A 19,164-nucleotide genomic window follows, 5' to 3' on the forward strand; every position below is an offset into this window, starting at 1 on the left:
TGAATGGAAAATGAAAATTCAGTTTATTATTAATTAGGTATATTGTACTGATTTAATTAGGATTTAACTTTGATACCATTTCAGGTTTACTATCTCACAGTTAAAAGCATTGTATCCTATAACATTTGCTATTCTTTTATTAATAATATAATATAATATAATATAATATAATACATCATTATATGATCAAATGCCCCTTTTAGTTTGTCAGGAAAGACTATTTAATAAATGAGTTTTGATATCTCCATATGTCCAGATATCACATCGCTCCCTGTCACTTTAAATACTTCTTCAAGTGAGTCTCACACATCTGCTCAAACAACTCCTACAAGTGAGTATTATTCATGGAATAACTGCATAAACACACCATATAGCTGTATGTTAATCATTTTATTGTTAATATAATTTTACAATTGTCTCAAACATCAGCACCTACCAGATGCTATACAGATACTATGACATTGCAACTGGGAAAAATTAATTTATGCTGTTTACAGCTGTCATACATGTTTTATTAATAATTCTTGCAATTCAGAGTTTTACTGCATACAAAAGTACATTTAAGCATGTCAACTAAAATTTGATTTTATAAAAAAAAAAAAAAAAAAAAAAAAAAAACTCTTTATTTGTTTTTTTGTTTCTTTTTACACCTAAAAAGTATTTTTTTTTTTTTTTTTTGGACAACTGTATAAACATTATAAATGGAAAATGAAAATTCAGTTTATTATTAATCTGGAATGTTGAACTGATTTAATTGGGATTCAGCTTTGATGCCATCTCAAGTTTACCATCTCACTAGTTAAAACAGTTGTGTGCTTTACTATATGCTTTTCTTTAATAATATAATACAAAAATTCATTTTATGATAAAATGCCCTTCTGAGCTTGTCAGGAAAGACCATTTAGTAAATGTGTTTGGATATCTTTATGTGTCCAGATATCACATCACTCCCTGTCACTTCAAGTACTTCAAGTGAGTCTCCCACATCTCCTCAAACAACACCTACAAGTGAGTATTATTCATGGATTAACAGTGTAAATACTCATTATATCGCTGTATGCTATTCATTCCATTGCTAATGCAATTTTATGATTGTTTCAAACATCAGGACCTGCCAGTTAGAATTAATATAGACTGACAACTATGACATTGCATTTGGGAAAAATGAATTAATGCCGTTTACAGCTGTCATTCATGTTTTACTAATAATTCTTGCAATACAGTTTCACTGCATACAAAAATATTCTTTTAAGCATGTCAACTAATTACTAACAAAATTTGATTTTATCAAAAACAAAAAGAAACAAACAAAAAAAAAAAAAAATTTTTTTTTTTTTTTTTTTTTGTTTGTTTGTCGTTCCTTTTTGCACCTAAATATCCCAGCAGCTTCTGTCACTACAAGCTCTTCTTCATATAAGTCTCAAACATCAGCTCCTACAAGTGAGTATTTTTATTCTTGGACAACTGTGTAAACATTATGAATGGAAAATGAAAATTCAGTTTATTATTAATTAGGTATATTGTACTGATTTAACTAGGATTTAACTTTGATACCATTTCAGGTTTACTATCTCACTGTAAAAAGCATTGTATCCTATAACATTTGCTGTTCTTTTATTAGTAATATAATATAATATAATATAATATATCATTGTATGATCAAATGCCCCTTTGAGCTTGTCAGGAAAGACTATTTAATAAATGTGTTTTGATATCTCCATATGTCCAGATATCACATCACTCCCTGTCACTTCAAGTACTTCTTCAAGTGAGTCTCACACATCTCCTCAAACAACACCTACAAGTGAGTATTATTCATGGATTAACAGTGTAAATACTCATTATATCGCTGTATGCTATTTATTCCATTGCTAATGCAATTTTATAATTGTTTCAAACATCAGGACCTGCCACTTAGAATTAATATAGACTGACAACTATGACATTGCATTTGGGAAAAATGAATTAATGCCGTTTACAGCTGTCATTCATGTTTTATTAATAATTCTTGCAATTCAGAGTTTCACTGCATACAAAAGTACATTTAAGCATGTTAACTAAAATTTGATTTTATAAAAAACAAAAAAACAAACAAAAAAACTCTTTATTTGTTTTTTTGTTTCTTTTTACACCTAAAAAGTATTTTTTATTTTTGGACAACTGTATAAACATTATAAATGGAAAATGAAAATTCAGTTTATTATTCATCTGGAATGTTGAACTGATTTAATTGGGATTCAGCTTTGATGCCATCTCAAGTTTACCATCTCACTAGTTAAAACAGTTGTGTGCTTTACTATATGCTTATCTTTAATAATATAATACAAAACTTCATTTTATGATAAAATGCCCTTCTGAGCTTGTCAGGAAAGACCATTTAGTAAATGTGTTTGGATATCTTTATGTGTCCAGATATCACATCACTCCCTGTCACTTCAAGTACTACTTCAAATGAGTCTCTCACATCTCCTCAAACAACTCCTACAAGTGAGTATTATTTATGGAATAACTGTGTAAACACTTACTGTTGTCATGCTACGGTGAATAAACGCACAAAGAAGATGAAGATCAATGCAAATAATCTTTAATAAATCCACATGATGGAAAATCCACAGAATAGACAAGCAGGAAACACACATAGGGACTTAGTAGACCAGACCAAGAACACAGGACTGAACAAAACTTAAATACATTGATAAATGAGGATAATTAACGAGACACACCTGAATCAAATGACATAATCAGACATCGATGGAAAACTAGGTCACACTGAGCACATTTGGAAGGAAAACACAACAGAAGAGATCCATAGGTGTGGCAGCTGTATGTTACTCATTTTATTGCTAAAGAAAAAAAGAAATTGCTTGTTTGTTTGTTTGTTTGTTGTTGCTTTTTATGCCTAAAGTATTTTTATTCTTGGACAACTGTGTAAACATTTTGAATGGAAAATGAAAATTTAGTTTCCTACAAGTGAGTATTATTTATGGAACTATATTTATATAATATAGTATAATATAATATAATATAATATAATAAATACAAAACTTCATTGTATTCTTCTTCTATATAGTAAATGTGTCACTCCCTGTCACTTCAAGTACTTCTTCAAATGAGTCTCACACATACCCTCAAACAAGTCTTATATTCAAGTATTATTCACTGAATAACAGTGTAAACACTTACCATATGGCTGTATGTTTTTATTACGCTGCTTGAGGTACTATTGCAGCTGTTCAGAATTCAAATATCTGAGGAGTGATGCTAAAGGTTAAAGCTATATCATGTTGGAAATATCCCCCTACACCAAACCCAAAATTAAACCTACCCAATAGTGTTAACAAATGCAAAAGTGACACAAAAATGCATTTGCTGATGCTATTTTAACTTCCTTATGTGGATTTGAGCTGTACTGTCAAACCCTAGTTTACGGGGTTCACACTGTGTGTTCATTACACCTGCAAAACTGCAGTGATGTACATATAGGTAGTTTTGCAGAAATGCATATAGAGGCACATATTTCCAATGAGCCTGTTGATTTCATTCATATTTATCATTAATATATGTGGTATATTGTGATAATAATTGTGATTATTTCATGTCAGACATGTCAAAGGTAAAATTTTTTGTGTGTTAAATATGTTAAAGGGACAGTTACTGAAATCTCCACATCATTTGTGCTTCTGAAATAGGATAAACCACTTGAAATGGCTTTTTATGTTTAAGTACAATGGACTGCACTCCAAAAAAAAAAAAAAAAAAAAAAAGGCACTGTTTGTTTTATTCAAATATATATATATATATATACATACATACATACATACTTTATTTATTTATTTATTTATTTAAATCAGCACAAATATATTTGGTTCTCCTCCAAAACACTAGTGTATTGTGCTTAATTAACTTAAACTGTTTAATTTTCCACTTTACTAAATTATCAATCATTAAACTAACGTGAAGAGTTTATTACACCATTCAAAAAAATGGACGATTTCCAACGCACCTGATGAAGATGGCATGAAGGAGGTGCATTGCATCAGAGCTAGAAGTACCAGCTTGGTAAGAAAATCTTAAGTTTTCTTTGTGTAAAGTCAAAGTCTTTAATTTCTGTTAGTGTTTCTGAAACTCTGTTTTGGGATGCTTTTAGTGTTTTGTTTACCAGTTGAGTAGTTATTGTGTAACTGGTTACTGCTCCGTTAATATATGATTTTGTGCGGTTGGGAGATTTGAAAGTGCATGAGATTCTGTAGTGCATGGACTGTAGTATATATGTATGTGTGCTTGTGGAACAGAGGATGGGTGATTTTCCATCTTATTAATGATATATGAGCAGTTAAATAAAACCTCCCTGTGCTTTTTCTACCCTACTCAATTAGCTAAAGCACGGAAGTACAAATAATGCCACATTTGACTTCTGCATACATTTTAAAGTTGTATCTGCTTTTGCTTTTTTTATAACAGCATGCATTTGATCATGGTTTTCTTACTTCATCACTGCCTAACTTTGGCGAAATGAAGGAAATTAACTTTTGGCTAAGGTAAGTGAAACGCTGTATCACTATTTCATTATTTATAAACAGAAGTAATAAGGGTTTACATGGGTCCTTAAATGTCTTAAATTTAGTTGTATCAAATTTAAGGCCAAAAAAAGTCTTAAATAGTACAAGAAAGTCTTATTATGATTTCAAGAATTTCAATTCTGACTTGGGGTTGACGCAGGAACTGCATATGGTGACTGACTTTGCTTTATGAGTGACTAAGGTCACGGCACCGTCCCTCAGTCAAGTGATGTCCATTATAGTGGTCCAGGAGCACCATCTCTGGCTGAACGTGGCTGAGATGTGTGATGCCAACAAAGTTTGCTTTCTCGATGCCCCCGTCTCCCAGGCTAGCTTCTTCGGGGACACTGTTGAGTATTTTGCCCAGCTGTTCTTGGCAGTCCAGAAACAGATGGAGGCTATCAAACACATCTTGCCCTCCGAACACCAAGATGCAAGGACCAGGTCTTCGTCTGCTCAATGCCGAGGACGCCCCTCTGTGGCTTTAACACCTGCTCTGCCCCCTCAAGGAATATTGAAGGAGGTAACCCCTCAGCAGGGGAGTCGAGCTACCCACTGGAAGGGGGCACAGCCATTTTTCAGGGTGCCGTTAAGTCTCCTTGGAAGACCGCGAAGTGTCCCTGAGATGGGCGACCCAGAGATGACAGGATTTGTTCTTTGGGGAATAATAACATCTGGGAGGGCCAGGGGCCTTCTCCACCACTGCTGCAGATAATAGAGCAAGTTGTTTAATCTCTGGGTCTATCATGCTGAGTTCTGTTTGTGAGCACTGTTTCCTCATAAATTTATACTCGGCACATAATTTTGCCACTCAACAGGTTGGAGTTGCAGGATGCTTCGCCTCCTCGCACTCCTCTTGGCTACGCGATTCAGTTCACCAGGCACCCTCTCAGGTTCAGGAGCATCCTTTTTACATCTGTCAGTTTGGACAAGGACGCCTCTGACCTGCACACAGAGAGTACGCAATAGAGTATATCCCTCTGGCTGAGATGAATTGGGGATTTTAAAATCCCTATTTCATTGCACCCAAGAAGAGCGGTGGGTTACAGCATATTCTGGATCTGCAAGTCTTGAATCGGTCCCTATACAGACTTCCATTCAAGATGTTGACGCAGGAGCACATCGCAGTTATCAACCTGAAGCGTGCTTACTTTTATGTCTCAATTCTGCCTTGACACAGGCAGTTTCTGTGGTTTGCCTTTGAGGGTCAAGCATATGCGTACAAAGTCCAGTGAGCCTTCTTGCACAGACCCTGTGCAAGATCAGGAAGGGCAGGGAGCAGGTTTTTGTTGATTGTGCCATTTTGACCCACCCGGACCTGATTTGCCGACCTCATGCTTCTTGCAACAGCCCCTTCCTGTAGAATTCACCTGAGGAGGGACCTTCTTTCGCAGGGTATGGGCACAATTTGGCACCCGCGACCCAATCTATGGAACTTGCATGTCTGGTTTCTGGACAGGATGCAGTAGATCTGAGAGGTGAGAGGAGAACCCTCTCAGGTTGCACCTCAGCCCCTTTTGGGATCTTTCTGTGGTCCTGGCAGGATTATGGAGAGCCCACTTTAAGGTCCTTAATTCAGTTGAGCTGAAATACCTGTCTCTCAAGACTATGCTCCTGATATGCTCACTTCAATCAAGAGGGTGGGGAAACTGCAGGCATTCTTGGTCAATGAACCATGCCTTGAATTTGGTCTGGCTGACACGTTACCTTGAGACCCCGGTCTGGTTATGTGCCCAAGGTTCCCACCACTCCTTTTTGAGATCAAGTGGTGAAACTGCAATCACTGCCCTTGGAGGAGGCAGACCCTGCCCTTATCTTGCTGTGTCCCATTTGTGCTTTGCTTATGGAACGCACCCGGAGGATGGAAATGGAAAACGGAAAATGATGATGGTGCTGTTGATCAAAATGTGTCACAAAAAAGAGTGAGAAAAATGACTGCAAAGGGGGTTGCTTTGCTCTTTGAAAATTTGCAAAAGTCTAGAAAATTGATTACTGAATCAAGTAAACAAAGTCAAACAAAAGGTGAATTATATAATTTCTCTTAAATTCACAAGTGAAACTGTACCAGATGTGGAAAGGCAAATAAAGAGGTTTGTCAGGTATTGTGAAAAAGCTAAAGATTTGCATAATTCGATTGTGGAAATAACCTATATCATTGAATGTGATGCTTTGTCTGCAGTAAGCAGTTAAATAGGACCTGATGACAATATTGTGTATGTGTCCACAAAACAATCCCATTGTAGCAAAGTGTCAAAATGTTCAGCAAGTACTTTAAGTTTAACTTTTTCTGCATGGATAAAAGCAATGGCAGAAAGGGCTGCATTATTACAACATGCTGCTATGGAGAAGAGACATACTTTGAATGAAAAGTTTTTTTTCTTCCTCACCCAAAGTGAAAGACTCAAAAGACAAAAGGAACAACTCATGATGAATGCAAAAATAGCAACCAATGATGCAAAGTTGTCAGTTTAAAAAAAAACAGTAATGTAAAATGTAAAAAAAATCAAACTCACTGAATGAACAATTCTCAAGTGCATCTTCCTGGGAATTCTATTCAAGTTGCAATGCGCTGTACAACTACACAAGAAGCTATAAGCATACAGGATCCGGTTTCTCATTCCCAATTACAAACTCATTCTTTGCTACCTCATGTTTATCTGCAAACAGGACAAGGTATTTTGCTTAACATCATGCAGCGACAGGCAAACACAACAGCTCAGCTTGTATATGGGGGGACAGGCCTTCATTACTTCCTCCTGTAATTCCATTATTTGATGGAGATCCCTTACAGTTTGCTACATTCATTCAAGCTTTTGAGCATGGAATTGAAAGACCACAAATGCACAGGATTGGCATGGATTCAAAAGTTCAAAGATGTTCTTTTGAAGCTCAAGCAACACAGAAAACATAGTCAGTCCTCATTTGCTTCTGGAACAAACAATTCTACAGTAGAGCAGGACAGAGTTAATGAGGAAATGAGAAGATTTTCAAACTGAATTCCCCTGGTCAAAGCCTTACACCAGATGATCTTTCTCAGGCAGAATCAGCTATTATTGGATTTTCTCAACATGAAGCATTCAAACAAGAAATTTCTTCCCTGCAATGTGGAACATCTGGAGTCAAAAGGTATAGTAACATCTACAAGCTTGATCCAGTATTGATGGATGGTTTACTTAGAAATGGTGGAAGACTTTGTATAGCAGCAAGACAAAAAGCCCAGTTATCTTGCCAGAAGAACACCATGTACCCAAACATGTTCATAGACAACTAGGTCATGTGGGGATAAACCACATGTTGTTAACATTTCGAAAGCAAACTCTTCAAACTGCTTGTAGAAGGGTAATCTCTGAATGTGTTGTGTGTTGACATTTTCAAGACATTTTCACCAATACTGGTGTGGACTACTTTGGACCTACTGATGTGAAGAGAGGTTGTGGTGTTGTTAAAAGGTACAGAGTTATGTGTACCTGCATGACCAGTCGAGTAGTACACGTTGAAGTAGCCTAATCTATGGATACAAATTCCTGCATAAATTGCATTCGTCATTTTATGCGCCGTTGTGGGCAAGTACTGCATTTATTTACATGCGGAGATAGAGCTTAGGAAAACTTTGAAGAATTTGGATCACGACAAAAATTCTGCATTCTTTCCTATCAGAAGGAATAACATGGACCTTTAATAGCCCTGCAGGATTACATCATGGAGGCATGTGGGAAAGTCTCATTCATCTTGTAAAGAAAGCTGAAGCCATTCTTAATGACTTTTCTATCACAAAGCTTTCTGATGATCAAAACCATTTCTTCCACCAGGATTTTTCCAAAAAAAAGTGATTTGTACATCAGATGAGGATGACGACAAGTTCAATACCTGTCTGATCTCATTTGGAAAAGTTAGATAAGGGAATATCTTCCACTGCTTCAGGAAAGACAAAAATGGAGAAAACCACATAGAAACTTAACTGTTGGTGATATAGTGGTCATCACTCAGACATATCCTGACAAAAAAAGGGATTTGTTGGTTCTGTACAACTGAAGACACAAACAGAATTACTGGATAGACCTGTTTCCAAAATCTGCCTGTTGTTGGAGGAAACAATGGACTGATCTTCAAAGAAGAAATTCACATACATCTTTTGTGGCTCCTTTGATAATTTAAGACATAATTGTAGTTCCTAGTTCCCAGTGTTTAGTCCCCACGCCTGGCCCTTCTCGTCTCGACTGCTCGCCGCCTGCCTACCTGACTCTCGCTCGTGTTTTTGGATTATTCTCTACGTCTCTCCTGTGATATTCCTGTTTGCTCCTGTTTGACCCTGCCTGTCTGACCATGTCTTTGCCTCGTCCATTAAATAAAAGCTCGCATTTGGATCCGCTCGCCTCTCGTCTCTCACTCCCCGTTACAGAAATCATTAACAATTTCAGAAGTAACTGTAATTTAATTACACATTTTATCCTCAGTAACTGTAACTAATTACTAATGCATTTATTTTGTGATTAAATTATGTAAATCTAATGACAGAGTTTTCATTTTTTGGTGAACTTTCCCCAATTGGAAATATTGAAAAAACTCATGCAGGACAGTGCCCTTCTGTGCTGGTTTGGCCAAGTACTGTTATGTTTTCATTTTCCAATGTAATGTTTGTTAGAATTCCATCTTGTCTGTTTGCCTGTATTCCCCATAAGGAAATGGTCAGACAGAATAATAATAGATGAATGACTGACATTTTTTTTTAAAATGTGCGATTTTAGAAAAAAACAAAGTAAAGGCTAAATTTCGTACATTTCTTTGTTGTTTGCCTTTTTAGACCTATGACATTGAAGCACCCGAATGAAAACCCTAACAGTCTTATAATGGAGTATATGGTGAGTATTTATTTTTTTTCAAGAATGATAAATGCTATGATAAAGTATGATAAAGAATCTGAGTATTCCATCCTTTTAAATATCTTTTCTAGGATACACACGTTGCCAGGTGATCGAGCCCTGCTAGAGAAAAAAAAAAACAGCTAAAACCAGACTAAGCTGGTTGGCTGGTCTTAGATGGTTTAAGCTGGTCAGGCTGTTTTTTTCTGGTTGTTCCAGCTGGTCTCCCAGCCTGACCAGCTAAGGAAATGGCCAAAACCCCTCTAAGATTTGAAGGTGCAGACATTGAAGACAGCCCAGCAGATGTTGGAGTGCTGGAAGATAAAATTCCTCAGGACCTTAGCAGTATACCCTATGCAAAACTATGTTGCTGGGACTGATGTAAGGACTAAACTTGAGCAACCCTCCTAAACTCAGGTTGTGGCAGAACGTAATACGGCACCACTATTAATGTAATCCTGCCGACCAATTAAAACAGAGGAATAATCATCTATCAACTATTTAAAAGAGGAATATACAAGGACGGAAAGAGAGGGGCACAATCTTTGGTGACGTGAGCATGGAAATGTGTGAGTGACGGAAGCAAAAGAAGTGTGTGAGCGGTCTGGTCGCACCAGAGGTACGTGCATGGCTTCAGCTTGAGAATGGTGTGAGAAACGGCGTGCTACTGTGCGACCAGTGAACCAGTGAATGCTGTTAGTGAGTTGTTGAGCTACTGTGCGAGAGTGAGTCCATTTTGAAGTGGAGGGTGAAAGTGGAGAAGGGTAGCAGTGACGTGAAAGAGCGAATTATAGGGGAGCATGGGGCACAACCTAACACTTTTCGAATTTCTCAATTTGTGTAAATCCACGTGGGGTTTCGAGTATAATTTTTTTATCCACGTTAATATCACGCGTGTCTTGTACAAATATGTGGCTTTGTTTAATAATTACAGTGTATACATTTTTCATTAATTGCCTCAGTAGAAAGGAAGTGAAAAGTGACAAAATGCCCCATATGTGGGGTACGTTGTAACATGGGAGGGGCACGTTGTAACATGACCATACGACAGTTTAAAATGTTATCTGATCGAACAAAAAAAATATACATGTGTAATGAATTTCGCTTTCGCCAACCTAGGGATGCCAATTAAGGTAGTGAATTTAACTTTCGCCAACCTAGAAAGGTGAAATAGGGTAGTGATGGGTACTCATGTCACAGCTGACGTTATGATTCTTGGATCGCATCAGTTAATGTGTGGTTATGAGTACATCACATAAGAAAGATTGGTGGGATCTCTAACTTGTAGAACCTCTTACTGTATCAACAACTACTAAATGAATACCATGGATGAGAAAGGAATAAAGTGCATAAGATGCATAAAATGCAAGTGACAATGTTGGGTGTTGCTATGTCATGAGCTACGTTATCTGGAAAGATAAACTGTTTTTACTCTGAAACAAATAAGGTGAATAACCTTACCTAACTATGCATCAAACAAATACGTGTAAGATTTGTTATCAACTGCAGTCAGCTATATAATATCTAATGTAAATTAGAAAATCGTATAGTGATAATATACAACAATGCCAAGGTCTCTGGAAGAGGTTTGGAAGTGATATTTACGTTCCCTGTGGTTGAGTGAGCAGTCCGGTGGCGGCGACTTCTTCCACTGGTTGCGCTGGTGGCAGTACAGTGGGGAAAGGAGCAGGAATCTGTTTCGACAGCCTTGAAGATGAAGCGCTGTAGGATGCTGATCTCCTGGAGCACCAAGGGTCCTAAGATCTGGAACACGCAGATGTGGCTCAGGAGTAGGTGCTGAAGGTCCTTAGCTTGGAACACGGAAGCAAAAGTACCTGAAGTGAAGGTTTGCTCGCTGGAGCTTCTGTGTGTCTTCTGCTTCTCTGGGCTAGTGACTCAGAACTTGGTTAATCCGCTTTGTCTCTCTTGGATGGAGACTCAGGATGCTGCATCAGTTGTTGTCTCGCTGGACGAAGACTCTGAACATAGATTATCTCTTTCCTCGCAGGCTACAGCCTCAGAACGTGGTCATATCTGTTGCTGCCTCAAAAGCTGTAGACTTGGACTTGGTATCTGTTGTTGTCTCACCCTTGTGGGTCGCAGACTCAGACCTGTGTATCTGTTAATGTCTTTCTGAACGGGAGACTCAGAACTTTGGTGTTTCTGCTATTGTCTCACCTTTGCAGTCCGGAGACTCAGAAAGAAGTTTGTCCTGTTTGTGTCTTTTCCCTCACATCCTTTCCTTGACAGTACTCAGACTCAGAACAAAGGTTGATCTGTTGCTGCCTTCCCTGTAGCAGGCCGCAGACTCAGAACTGTGTATCCTGCTATAGTCCCTTCCCTCGTGGGTAGCAGACTCAGAACAAGGAGTGTCTTTTGTAAGGGTACTTTTATCCCTTTTCCGATGAGAAGGAGATTGCAATTTGACACGTGGTGGCCCACCCTTCTTTCCTCCTGTGGAATTTATTTATTTCCAAAACAAAGTTAGAAAAGTGTCACTGAAGTTTTACTGGAGCATTTATCACTTTCCAAACCATAACCAGAATGTATTTGCCAATGTTATGAAGGCATTAAGTCCAAACATGATGGGAAAAGATTGAACTGTCATGCATGCATAAGTATAAAATGTGTGTGTTATAATGTGCATCAGTTTTAAGGTTAGAAAACCTAGTTATGAATGGATTTGGATGGATCTCCATGATCTCTCTTAGTTTCACCCACTGCTGCTGCATCTGGAGGTCCTAAAGAATTTTTATGGTCGGTCACAGGCCAAACCCTTAGGAATCAATCTCAAGGTGGGTGAAGGGCACAAACTGCATTTTGACCAATAGGAAGTTCTGTCCTTCCCGGGTTTTGTACCAAAGGTCTCCTTCTTGCACTCTAAGAGATGTCTGGCTGTTGTTCTGGCATCTTTATCTGATGGCGTTGGACAGTTTGTTTATGTTAGTTCACCAAGATCCAATCAAAATGTAGCAAACCTCTGTCCACTATGTGGTCAGGAAGGCACCCACCAATAAACTGGGCCCTGGAATGTGTTGTCCACTACACATGACAAACTAAAATATTTTGTCAATAAAATAAAACTTTTTAAGAATTTAAAAAAATCTAATTTGTGAGGTTCACAATGAACACATCGCAACCATGCGTAGGACGGCCCTGATCGCAAAACACAGCTGTACAGTATAGTTCTAAACAATGTGTGCAAATAGATGGAACACATTCAGACATTAAAAAAAAAAAACACTCCCCTCCCTCCAAACACAGCTCTCACAGAACATGAGACACATAAATGAGCCAAAATGCTTTGTCTTTATTGACCTGTTTCTTGTAGTTTCTTTTTTAAATCCATAAAAGAAAATAGTGAAAATGACATGGCTAATGTCATAGAATAGCATAGTTTAATGTAGCGGGGCAGATTGTAATGTAGTGTTACAACGTTCCCCATCAGCGCAACTGGAATATAAAAGTGGTTACTGTCTTCTGCTAGCATTAATAAACTATCTAAACGGATAAGCAACAGATTGGTTATTAAAATAATAATAGCAGATTTGTCTCATTTTAAATGAATACTAAAATTTACTGTTTACTTTGGTAAAATGAATATTCAGTGATATCATCAAAAAGCTTTTGAATTTTGGCGCACTTTTTTCTCTGTATAGTGTTGCCATGGCACTAGTAAATACCGCAAATTTGGTTATGCTAGCGTGTGTGGAAATATTTAAACCACGTGTGTTACAATTAACCCTGCGTTAGTTTGTGCCCAGCGCACCCCTACTTACCTGGAGCTGACGGCATTAGAAGCTGTGGTGAATCGCTGTTTCCCTGGTTCAGCTTCTGGCACAGGTCTGTGCTTTCGGATGGATGGTGCTACAGTTATTGTTCCGGTCTATGCTGCAAAAGAGGCTATTGGTACTTACGTAAACTCCAAAATACTCCAAAAGACAGGGTACAAGGGTACAAAGCAATCACCTTACGCAGTAACACACAGGCCATTTATGAAATGCCTGTGTGAAGTTCACACAAACACATACACCTACGCAATCCCATTTTCTTGTTTTTATTTATTTATTTATTTTTTGTTTTGTTTTGTTTTGTTTTTCCCAATGTTTTTGTTTTGTGAAATTGTTCCAATTCATCTGCTCATTAAATTGTTTTATGTGCTATTGAGATGTGCTCAAAATTGCCAAAGACTCAAAGGAATCAAGTACAATCACTGGGACAATAAAATTCATTAGTTTCCTCGATTTTTGTCAGGTTTTTTGGACTTCTTTAGTTTTTTTTTTTTTCTTTCTTTTTTCCTCTTTGAATGTTAGTTGTTATTTGAATATTGCAAACCATACAGTTATGTTGGGTCTATATTTTTAAGTAGTTTTGCTGCTTGAAATTGAATTTGCATTTGGAATGTGAGTAATGTTTCCCGGTTTTGATTTGATTAATCTCCTTTCTGGTTTTCTTTATTTGTAACTGGTGTTTTTTACTGAGCAATCCCGAATCAAATTAAATTGACAGGGGTTTAACCTTGTCTGGTTCCTGAAATGAATAAATAATTCAAATAATTCTCTGGTAAGGTAAGGAAACCAGGGGCATCACTGTTACAAGGTACACATTTGAAATACTTAATTTTATTTTAGGCATATTTTTTTTTTTATTATTATTATTATTATTATTATTATTATTATTTTATTTATTTTTTTTTTTTTTTCTGGAGCCTTTTTTTTCTGATTGGTTACCTTAATGGCAATTAGAAAATGACAGTGTAATTTTGTAATATGTTTTTAACTGTATGTAATGCTCATGTTTAACAAATACACTTTGATCATTTGTGACAATACTTTTCTTTTATGACTCATTACAAGACAATCACACACACACACACACACACACAATGCTTTGTTGAAAGGAGTAACTTTAAATACAACTCATTTAGTTAAAGTAACTAGAACTAATTGGATGAAACCACTGTCCATAATTTAAATAAATTGTTGATAGAGTGAAACACATTTGGTCAGTTTTTAATAAACCAAAACATGTTCACTAAACTTAACCGGTTTAAGTTACAGGGAAGTCAATAAATTGATATGATTGAACTATTCTTCCTCATTCAATTGTGTCACAACTCAAAAAGTTTGCATAGATTAAAAAAAAAATAAATAAATTTTCTTAATAAAACACAATTTGGTTGTGTGGAGCCAGTGTCAATAATTGAATTAAGTTAGTTTAAAGATGTTTTTTTTGAGTGCATGAAACATCTGGAAGTGTAACAGACACATTGTGTAACATCACTGGTCTGACTGCTGGAGTCAGTGACGCATTTTTTGTCACAGCCATTGCAGCAGATACATCAACAGAAACTCAATTCAAAAGCTACAGAGTAAATATCTGAGAAATGTTTTGACTATCAGTGTAACCTGTAAATGGACAGTGTAACCATGCAGAAAGGCTAACCTTTTAAAACATCTTAGTGTGTAGCATGTCATCTTGTTTCATTAAGTAATCTGGTTAATATAATAAACAAGGGCTTTATTCTGATAAAGTATCTTTAAATACATTACTGCTGAGTCTTTATTGGGAATATGTTTAATAATGTAATAATGATACTAATTATCATATTCTTTTGTAGGTTCAACTAACAACACTGCAGTGATTGTTGGAGTAGTTTTTACACTAATGAGTCTTCTCTTCATCATCGCTCTCATTCTCTTCTTCTATTTAAGAAGGTGAGTTGCCATTGTTATGAGATAAGTAAATACTGTAAGATATAGAAGTCTTTCAGATTTATTTTAGCAATGTTTCTCTGTTCCAGACGAACCCAAAAACAATGTGCTGACATCCTTGTACACACTATTAGGTATTTTTGTTTTATTTGTTTATAATTAAAATATTTATTTGACAAAACTTAAAATGGTTAATGTATTTCTTTTTTCTTTAAATTTCCAGTAATAAAATGTAAGTAACTTTTTATTATTTTTTTAAAGCTAAAACATGATTCTTTACACTTAATATTTAAAAACTGTATGTTTTTACATGTTTGTTTTTGTTCTGTGGTATACAGTTTTAATAGTTTGAGAGTAGAAGATTATGAAGAGTACTTTAAGCAGAAACATGCGGATTCCAACTGTGGTTTTGCTGAAGAGTATGAGGTAAGCATGGAAAACACAAATACATACGTTTTTAAATTACACACTAGCTTCTATGATAATATTATCAAACCGTTGTGCTCAGGAATTATTAAAAAGATTTGTTTAGTTTACGTCTAAAGAAGTGCTGTGTTGTTGCAGGAGTTGAAAACTATTGGAACAGCACAGTCAAAGAACGCCGCCCTGGCTGTTGAAAACAATGATAAGAACCGTTACAGCAATGTGTTACCTTGTGAGTAGATTGACTGTTTCATATTGTACTAAAAAGTGGGATGAGTTTTCCCCAATCTCAGGCTTCAGTTTAATGGATTGTACCTGGACTGTTAACACTGAGGTCATATTGTACAAGTCAGCGCAAATAAAAAAAAAAGTTCTTCTGCAAGATGTATGCAGTATAATTTGGTAACCGCTAGAGGGCCTGAAGTTGTGTACTGTAGCATTAAGGAAATAAATAAAAACAAAGCAAAAATGAACAATGAAAGTACATTCAATGTAGAAACATTATAATGATTGTCTAACCCTGGTGAAAAAAAAAACACCATATGCTGGTAGATCCTTGACCAGCAACATGACCAGCTAAGGACCAGCATAAACCAGCAAAGGACCAGCTTAAACCAGCAACAAAACATACCTAACCAGCATCCCAGCATCAAAACATACCTACCAGCATAGTTCTTTTTTTCACCATGGAAACAAGACACAGATGATAACAATCAGAAACTATAGAAACCACAATAAACAAAAAGCAAATGAACAGGAAATGTATACAGACAATATAAGAATCAAAATAAGAGTCATTGGTTTATAACAAGACATGACAGATATGACGCTACAAATTTATAGCTCCTAATTAATAAATACTTTCTTATACAAATTGCATCATGTTTACCTTTTCAGATGATACTTCAAGAGTGAAGTTATCAGTGTGTGGGAGTCCCTTCGATGACTACATCAATGCCAACTACATCCCAGTGAGCATATAACAGATGTCAAATTTCCTATAACATTTTTGGGTCGTATCTAAGCATGTTTTTTTTTTTTTTTTTTGATCAGGGCTATAATTCAAGAAAAGAGTTTATAGCAGCTCAGGGTCCACTGCCTGTCACAGTGAATGAATTCTGGAGAATGGTCTGGGAGAAGAACGTCTACACCATAGTGATGCTGACCAGATGCAACGAGATGGGACGAGTGAGTTTTCATTGTGAAACAGTAACAGTGGTGAAATGTGAAAATGTATATTCAGAGTAAAGCTAACCAGCACTCTGTGATTTTCTCCAGGTGAAATGTGAGAAGTACTGGCCATCTGAGACTACTCAATATCATAACATCTCTGTGACGACCACCTCAGAGTTAGAACTGGAGAGTTGGACCATAAGAGACTTCAAAATCAAAAATGTAAAGCAACAGTTCCCGCATCTGATCTCCATTTATTCCTTCAGTACCATAAAGGAGTGGAAAATTGTTGTTGTTTTTAAATCAGTAATATTTTACACTAATATCACTGATAATTCTGTAGGTGAAAACAGCAGAAACTCGCTTCGTACGTCAGTTCCACTTCACGGTGTGGCCGGATCATGGAGTTCCAAAGACTACTGAAGTCCTCATTGATTTCAGACACCTGGTGAGAGAACACATGGACCAGTACTCACGCCACTCTCCAACTGTGGTGCATTGCAGGTAAATTAGCTTCCTATAAACTACCATTTTACTAGAGAATTTAATTAACCTATTAACTCATTATTTGACCCTCTCACCTTTTTAGTGCTGGTGTGGGAAGAACGGGAACCTTCATTGCTATTGACCACTTGATCTTACAGATAGAAAGAGACAGTATGGTGGATGTCTATGGAATTGTTAATGATATGCGCATGCACAGGCCTCTCATGGTACAGACTGAGGTAAGGGACTGTAGAGTAACTTTCTGGGGATCAGTACAAGTTAAGCTAATGCCTCCTTTAAAAAATGGACAAGAGAGTTGTGAAGAGAACACTACCAAAGGGTAGTGCAATCAGAGAGCCCTCTTTGTAAGACTAGACAGTATGTGATGGGTATATATGGAGTCCTTGATGAGCTGGTTAATTGTGAACAGATGAGTACATGATCAAAAGTCCATGGTAAGTGAGTGGAGAGGGGACACTCTGGTTGACCACATCTCCATGGAGCTGGACAGTTGAGGTGATCGTAGCAGAACACAGTGAGTAGGGATGGTCCAGAACAGGGTTGGGCAACTTCGGTCCTGGAGGGCCACTGTCCTGCAGAGTTTAGCTTCAACCCTATAGTTTCATAACTGTGAATGGTTGGTGGACATAGTTTCGGGTATATTCAGCTCAGCGCAGGAAGCGACTCTAGTACTGCTGATGTTGATAAGCAGTAAAGTTTGAAGAACCTGGAGACTGGGCATGATAGCCTGAAGAAAGACTGGCAGTGGTGCTCAGCAGCTTGAAAAAAAGTTTTTGTAATTGGCATATGCATTGTGGAACTCCAGGAGGCTGTAGTTCCGTAAGACATGATTAAACAATATTTCTGCTGTCTTAAGTTTTTGGTAACCCCTGGTGGTGAGTCGTAGAGAAACAATCAGCAGCCACCAGGATACAGGTTTTACAGGATACAGGTCCTACTGAGGGAGGAAGGTTGGTTATAGAGTCCACCCCTAGATGTGACCATAGATCAGGGTGCCCAAACTTGTTCCTGAAGGGCTGGTGTCCTGCAGAGTTTAGCTCCAACTCCAGTTAAACTCAAGCTCTTACTAGGCATACTAGAAACTTCTCAGCAGGTGTGTTGAGGCAAGTTGGAGTTAAACTCTGCAGGACACCAGCCCTCCAGGACGGAGTTTGGGCACCCCTGCCATACAGTAGATGATGGTGGGCAGTGGAAGAAGCTTTCCAGTTGGAAGGTTACAAGGAACTTTGGACATAGCACAACCTGGAAAGGGTTTGGGTTGTCCCTGGATGTCCAGAGCCCAGAGAGGAGTACAAGGAGTCCAGGAGTTAGTTCCATAGGGTGGCAGGAACACACAGTTTCCATGACGGTGTCTTGGGTTATTTGTTCACCCAGGGTCCACTGGATGGTCCAATGGTGGAAGAAGAAAGAACACATTTTTAAAGAATGGATTCTGAAGCAGAGACTGGAGAATTGGTTGAATGGAGGCGAGAGAGCATCCGTGTTAGTATTTTTTAAACTTACATGAGTGAAGTAGAATCTAGAAGAGAACAAGGGCCACCAGACCTAGTGAGGGTTCAACCGTTTGGCATCACAGAGGAATTCCAGGTTGCAATGTAACGACCTGGAACAAATTGTTAAATCCCACAAGCCAGTGGTGCCACTCCTTAAATGTTTGAATGATGCTTAGTGGAAGACAGAAAAGTGTGTGGTGGGGGGTGTTGAGGTGAACTTCTTTAATTGCTGGAAGGCCTGAGCCACTTCAGATGGTGGGGGCAATGACAATGGAGCTTAAGTTTCAGAATAGGCATTTGTTAAAATCTGAGAAGCTGATGAGCTATTCTTTATTTATGGTTGGAGTGGGTCAGGATTGCATTGTATTAAACTGGCTTGAAACAGCTGTGTTTTGGCTCAAACTCAATAATATTTTGAAAAGAGCATGTTTCAATG

The 19,164-nt window shown here is 37.4% G+C and overlaps 1 pseudogene; it reads left to right on the forward strand.

The window, feature by feature from the left end:
* LOC127159599 (receptor-type tyrosine-protein phosphatase eta-like) overlaps positions 1-19,164 on the forward strand; it is a 52,092-nt pseudogene that overhangs the window by 7,138 nt on the left and 25,790 nt on the right.

Source organism: Labeo rohita, unplaced genomic scaffold, assembly GCF_022985175.1.
Source record: "Labeo rohita strain BAU-BD-2019 unplaced genomic scaffold, IGBB_LRoh.1.0 scaffold_233, whole genome shotgun sequence".
Taxonomy (NCBI): domain Eukaryota; kingdom Metazoa; phylum Chordata; class Actinopteri; order Cypriniformes; family Cyprinidae; genus Labeo; species Labeo rohita.